This window comes from Diabrotica virgifera, chromosome 1, assembly GCF_917563875.1.
Source record: "Diabrotica virgifera virgifera chromosome 1, PGI_DIABVI_V3a".
NCBI lineage: Eukaryota > Metazoa > Arthropoda > Insecta > Coleoptera > Chrysomelidae > Diabrotica > Diabrotica virgifera.
In genome coordinates this window covers 61,380,797-61,388,655 of record NC_065443.1, presented here as the reverse complement: position 1 = coordinate 61,388,655, position 7,859 = coordinate 61,380,797, and positions in this window count along the sequence as shown.

Below are 7,859 nucleotides of genomic sequence, written 5' to 3'. Positions count from 1 at the left end.
AGCTACTGCCTCAAAAATTAAAATAAATATGATGATTGCCAACCTCCGTAGCGGAGATGGTACCTGAAGAAGAAGAAGTAGTTGACTTATGGTTAAATGAAAAAAAAAAGTGTATCACTGCTACCCAGTATTTGGCAAGTCTAATTTAAATACTGTCTGTAATAATACTAGTCTCCCTTTTATATCGCTAATGCGGATTTGGGATTGTAGCAGGGTAGTCTGCTATCTCTGCTATACCGTAGTCTCCTACGGTATAGGTATACATACCAGGAAGGTAACAGGGCCAGTTCTACGCTTCAACCGCCTATTATTACCACTGGTTTACTCAAGGTACTCATTTTAATCAGGCTGACTCGACCTGGGACCTGTAGACATTTAAAAATGTCTGATGCCCGGTTGCACCAACAGATCTTATGCTTAAATCGAGAATATCATAAGAATTAATATAATATAATTATAATATATTACAATAAGAATACCATAATATAATAATAGATATAATTGATAATAAGGTAAGAATCTAAAATTATGGTGCAACGTAAGTGATACTCAAGGAGGCCCTATCTATAAGTAGAGCTTAGCTAAGCTGGAGCTTAAGATCTGTTGGTGCAACCCGGCATGAATGTTCTCGCCGGCGAGGCGCGCTGTGATTCGATCCCCATCCTTCTGCGTGAAAGTCAGACATTCTACCGTCTGAGCTATCCGGCACAAATATAAATAATGTTGTTTGTAATCTTCCAAATGTTGCTCATGCTAAGGAACATAAATATATTTAAATCAGGCTTTAGGTTAAGTTTTGACATTTCGTTTTTTTCTTGCAAGTGTATAATATAGTATATAGCTTATCCTTTTCTATATTATTATTGTTCAGAGTTAGGTATATCTCCAGTTGTATCTAGAGATTCGTTTGTCAGATATACAGTATGGTGCAAATGAAAGGAATAAATTCGGTTTTTCCTAAACCGGCCATTTTAAAGAAAAATCCCGAAACAGGTCAATTTTTATTTTTATATTATGATATTTTGGGATATATATTATACGAGTGACGTCATCCATCTGGGCGTGATGACGTAATCGGTAATTTTTTAAAATAAGAATAGGGGTCGTGTGCTAGCTCATTGGAAAGGTAATTAAATTTTCTATTCAGTAATATAAACACTAATATGATTATCTATACAGGGTGTGGCCAAAAAAATATTTTTTAATTAAATTAATTGGCAAAAAAAGAAGAATGTATGTAATTTATTTAATTAAAAATACAGTTTACCGCTGTCAGAAATCAGAAAATATTGTTTATTTCACAAATAAACATTGCTTTTCGTTTAAATTAAATGTTTAAACTTCCAACAGGCAGGTGTCTGGCGGAAGCTGGCTTTAACATTTAATTCAAGCGAAAAGCAATATTTATTTGCGAAATAAACATTTTTTTCTGTTTGCTCGTAACAGTAAAATGTATTGTGAATTAAATAAATTACATAGATTCTTCTTTTTTTTTGCCCACTAATTTAATTCAAATTTTTTTTTGGACACCTTGTACAAATATATATGTTAATGTTTATATTACTGAATAGAGAATTAAATAACCTTTCAAATGAGCTAGCACATGACCCCTATTCTCATTAAAAAAATCATCGATTACGTCAGCACGCCCAGATGGATGACGTCACTCGTATGATATAATATATGCCAAAATATCATAATTTAAAAATAAGAATCGCCCTGTTTCGGGATTTTTCCTTAAAATCGTCGGTTTATGAAATAACGAATTTATTCCTTTCATTTGCACCATACTGTATAGTTTTTGCTAAATTTATATGTCAATAATTGTTCAATATGGAGATTATGGATAAACAAATGTTGTGTATATTAATTTTTATTGTTGTGATGGCAGAGAAAAAAGCAAGTTTATAATTATTGTAGTGATTTTTTAAATAGTTTTTAAAAGCGGCAGGTACGTAATAATTGTAAATGTTTCAGTATCCTAATAAAAAATTACATAGGTACGTACCTACCTATTTGGAAAATTTAAAATGAACTTACCAAAATAGTATGTAATGCTTTGATTTACGTAATTTGATTACCATCAAAATGTCTATCAATATTCACCTAATATATTGTTTTCTTACTCTATGTTTTGTTGTATTTTATTATTTCAATTCTGCAAAAATCAAAATAATTTGGTTAAATTCAGAACTGTTAAAAGTTTAAACCGTTTAGTTAGTCGATCTTCCCACATGATGCATGTGTCTCCGTGGGTAAAAGTGTAAGATGAATGAATTTCAATATTAACTGCGCTAACATAAGCGGGTTCGAACCCCAATAGAAACTTTTATTTTTTTTATACATTTTATGATTGTAAGTATATTTATTATATATATTTTTTTCAGAAAATACGTATTTAGTTAAAAATTTTTCCGACAATTATTGTTCAATTATTGTTATATTAATAAAATATAAATAAACTGTTTAACATATATTAATTTCGTTGAAATCATATAATACAAGTGTAACTTCTTACGTGTGTACAAAGTACACACACATTCGTTTTTTATGGCATCGACATTAGTCATTCAAACAGTTGCAATAGATTTTTCAGTCAGACAAATACACAATTTTATCCCTAATACGAAATCAATAGTCTAAGAGCTAGAGGCGGGAAATCATTGTCATAAGTAATATGGAGTTTGGCATGTGAAATGTGTCTATTGTATGTTGATAATTATGACCCCTTTCAGGCTGACACCTCAGTGGATACAGGGAGTAGCAATAAGGGATGAAAGGGGAAAGTTAACGCAGTCATTAAAGGTTTTCACCTCCTATTTTGTTAAACCTCCATCGATTTACATGAAAATTGGTGAGTAGTTAGAGCATACCTCAAGAAATAAAACTGATATGGTGCCAACGTGCGCTTTTACCCTGGGGGTAGATGCCACCCCTTCTCAGAGGTGAAAACTATTTTATTAAAAATAACCCCACTAATCGATAGAGGGACAAATTTTAAGCAAAATTTATTACCTCTAATTATTAAAATAAATCAATACTTTTTGAGTTATTAAAGATCAAAGATTTGAATTTTTCGTGAAATAAATGCATGATGTAAAGCGGTTTTTCGTAAATAATTCGAAAACTGTAAGTTTTATCAGAATAGTTATGATTACCGAAATTGAAGATAATAAGAAATAAAAGAGATTTATTATTCGAAAAACCTTTGAGAATTAATAAAAAGTGAGTTATAGGTGATGGAATGTATATTTTTTTAGGCTAGTACCCAAATCTATGCATTCAAGCTCAAATAACGGGAAAACGGTGCATTTTATAAAATATATTTACTGACACTTGTCAAAGTACTTGGAAATATGTATCAAATGAGCTCCCGGAAAAGTTGATACTATTAAACATTATGCTACAAACATTTTTCAAAGTTTAGGCTCCAAAAATTTGGAGCTTTATTATTATGTTATTTATATAAGTTTTTAAAATTGTTTTAAGACATTTATATAAAATATAGCAAAAATGTATTTGAATATTATGTCAAATGTGCCCATTATTGGACTCCCTCAGTTTCTGTACATATTCAGTTTATACAGGGGCGGTTCTAGACCAAAAAAGTGAGGGCAAGCGAACACAACCGGTGAATAAACAAGATAACGTGCCTTTTTAACGAAAATTATAGTACAAAAGTACTGTAAAAACTGAAGGGGGGCAGCTGCCCCCTGCCCCTGGCTAGAACCGCCACTAAGTTTATATCGATAGAAAAAATTCAATTAAATATCGAAATAATATAAAAATGATATTTTAGTAACATACATTTAATTAATAATAATATGTTCTTTTTATCATTCGTCACTTCACGCATGTGCTCTTAAATTGACAGATTGATGATATTTGATCAATATTTCCAACCGTCAATTAAAGACTATGAAAATTCTACAAGAGGTAACAAAGAAGCCGATCGCGTTTTCTGTATATCAGGACCCAATCAAAGGAGGCCAGTCGATTTTATTAAAGAGTTAAGAAATAACAAATTCAAAGAGGCTATGGTTCGATTTTTTTTTTAACTTATTGGGCTGATAACGAAATAGCACCTTTTCTGCAAGGTAAAATAATATATGTTAATTTTGTTGAGCGTCACAAGTTTTTCGTTAGTAAAAAAGGAGAAGTGCAGAAAGACGAAGCTCCACATTTTAGTTGTCCAGCTCATGAGGAGGCAGACACTAAAATAATATACCACGTATGTCAACTACAGAAAGATGCCAATGTAATCATAAAGTGCTCAGATACAGATATTCTGGTTATTATGTTAAGTAATATGCATCACTTGAACAGTAATTTACACATTTGGATACAGTCTGGAACCGCAGGAAAAAAACATTATATTGATATCTGTAAAATTTACGAACATTTTGGAGATTCAATATGCAAAGCTTTAGCTAGTTTCCACGCTCTAACTGGCTGTGACTATAATCCATGTTTTCATAGAAAGGGAAAAAGAGACCATTCAATATTATGAAATCATTTGAGCAGTATAAGGAAGCATTTTATGCTCTTGGAGATATCGATTTTGACGAAGAGACGGTTTTTGAAATTCTAGAAACATATATTTGTCACATATACGGTACAGGGATTACAAAAATAATTCTCCAAAGAAAAGTCAATGACATACGGCTTACAATATTTAATCGTCGATATAAGCTAAAAGACGTAAATGAACAATTTTTTAAAAAATATCTGAAAAATTTTGATGTATCAACTTTACCACCATCTCAATCTGAGCTGTATCAACATCTTTTACGAGCACGATACATTACAAGTATTTGGTTGAACGCCTATAAAAAAATCCAACAGATCTGGTTATTGAACAAAATGGTTGGGAACTTGCTGAATATAACACATATAAATTCAAATGGTTTGAAGGGCCTAAAATGCCAGAGATTGTTAGAGATATTATTTTTGAGAATGAAACAGACGATGAGATGGATGATGAGCAAGCTGATGATGACATTAATAATAGCGAAATAAAATTGAAAAAAAAAATAAATAGTATTTTCAACGAAAATTTTGATTTCGTTTATAAATTCGCAAAGTCCGTTCGTTCATTCCTGCGTTGCCACCCGTGCAATATCTGGAGCTTATGTACCAGTGTCAATGTAGTTTTGTCTCCTGAATCCAAATCTGAAAACGGAATTTCGATATCTCAAACCGTCTTCGAGATAACCGACCTCAAAGACAAGTTGCATCTCGGGACAGCAATTTATAACTTTTTAGCAATTTTAGATAGCGAGATAATTCTACAATGGAGACACTGTACGTAAAAATGTTAATGAAAATTTCATATTATTTCAAAAATATGCTACTTCATATAAACTGTAAAAGAATTGAAATATCAAATAAATAAATATTACTTATTAATTTTAATGTAAGTAATGTTAAATGGCAGGTTACAAATTTTTGGTGCTGTCTACCCAATGATTTATGTATTATGTATATTATATTGTATAATATACAGTGTGTCTACTTAAGTTGGACACATATATTACGGGACACTTTTTTATTTTTAATTTTACGAAATAAAGTTATAATTCATAAAAAGTTCTGCATCGTCTAAAACCTACGATTCAATCATCAAATAGGAAATGTTATCTATATTATAGGAGGTATTTTTAAAAATATGAATTTCGCTCAATATTAAAGTACCTACCTTTTTTTCACACTGTTGTAAATTATTGTTACTACCAAAAATTGTTTGGAATTAAAAACTGTGTTCTAATATATGCAATAGTTGTTATTATTATAATTAAATAATTAATAATTATTATAATAATGTAACTATTATCTACATTCTTCTAATAAAAAGAAAATATTTAATTTTTTTCTCAAATTAGAGATACCTACCAATCATCATTTTCATTTATAACTCTTTTATTATTAATTTTACGAACAAAAATTATTCTTCATAAAAAGATCTGCACGGTCTAAAATCCAAGATGCAATCATAAACATAAGATTATATAAAATTGTATCGATTTTAGTCGATGTGTAAAAAATATGAATTTCGCTCAAGAAATTCGCTCAGTAAAGTGCCTTTATAGCTCACAATATTTAAATAGTAGGATATAATTGCACATTAAACATAATTTTTAATTCTAAACAACTTTTCATAATAGCAATTTTCCATATTAGGAATTTAAATACATAAAAAACAAAGTTTTCGTTATAATAATGCTCGCATTTTTAACTTGTTATATTTAAATTGTAATAAAACGAACTTATAAATTATAATCCTAACTTCATTCCCGAAATTCCTTTAAAAACTATTCTGTTAACAAATTTCAAAATAAATATATAAATAGCGTATGTTTTAATTTTCACTTTTTCCTAAAAACTCGAAAGGGTTCTCTTATTTTCATCATCACTTGCTTAGCTTTGATGTTATAAACTTCATCTGGAGCTCACTTGATAGGTATTCTTGAGTACTTTGACAAGTGTTCAGTAAATATATTTTAAAAAAAAGCACCGTTTTCCCGTTATTTGAGCTTGAATACTTAGATTTGGGTACTAGCCGAAAAAAATATACATGCCATCACCTATAACTCACTTTTTATTAATTCTCAAAGGTTTTTCGAATGATAAATCTCTTTTATTTTTTATTATCTTCAATTTTGGTAATTATAACTATTTTGATAAAACTTACAGTTTTTGAATTATTCACGAAAAACCGCTTTACATCATGCATTTATTTCACGAAAAATTCAAATCTTTGATCTTTAATAACTCAAAAAGTATTGATTTATTATAATAATTAGAAGTAACAAATTTTGCTTAAAATTTGTCTCTCTATCGATTAGTGGGGTTATTTTTAATAAAATAGTTTTCACCCCCGAGAAGGGGTGGCATCCACCCCCAGGGTAAAATCGCACGTTGGCGCCATATCTGTTTTGTTTCTTGAGTTATGCTCTAACTACTCACCAATTTTCATGCAAATCGATGGAGGTTTAACAAAATAGAAGGTGAAAACATTTAATGACTGCACCAACATTCTCCTTTCATCCCTTATTACTACTTCTTGTATCCACTGAGGTGTCAGCCTGAAAGGGGTCATAGTTATCAATATACAATAGACACATTTCACATGCCAAACTCCATATTACTTATGACGATGATTTCTCGCCTCTAGCTCTCCGTCTACAACGGATGATTAATAGAAGAAAATACGACTAGGATAATACAGGGCCACTTGCTTCTCTTCTAGAGGCCCATCAAGACATTTTTAGTAGACAAACAATACTGAACTACAGATAAGGTGTTATAACATTTAGGATAAACAAAGGATGCAAATCTAAATTTCTACACGAGTATGAAATATTCTTATGGTCTAAGAAATATTCCATACCCGCGTACAAATCTTATAGAACCGTGCATGTGTCTGACAAGAAAATACTTGTTGCGAGCCTGTAGCCAGCAGAGATTGGATATTGAATGGTGGATACATATTAATTTAGATTAAATTTTGATAGAGGGAGTTTGAATGCTGATGAAACTTAGTACATTCAAAAAAGATATGATCAAGATCACCCAGTTTTCCGCAATGTTTGCAATTATCTTCTTCAATCACGTTTATTTTAAATAAATGACTTGGATAGCACTTATGTCCAAAGCGTAGTCGATTTATGGTGGTAATATATTTACGTGGAGCCTTAAAAAACTTAAACCAAGTAGTTTGTGGAATAAATTGTTGTATAGTGGTGTATCTAGTATTGGTTGGGAAGCAGTAAAGATTCCATTAATCTTGCCATATCGATAACTGGTTTCTTTTAAAAATTGTAATGGCACCTGATACACATAAATCATAAGACAATAAA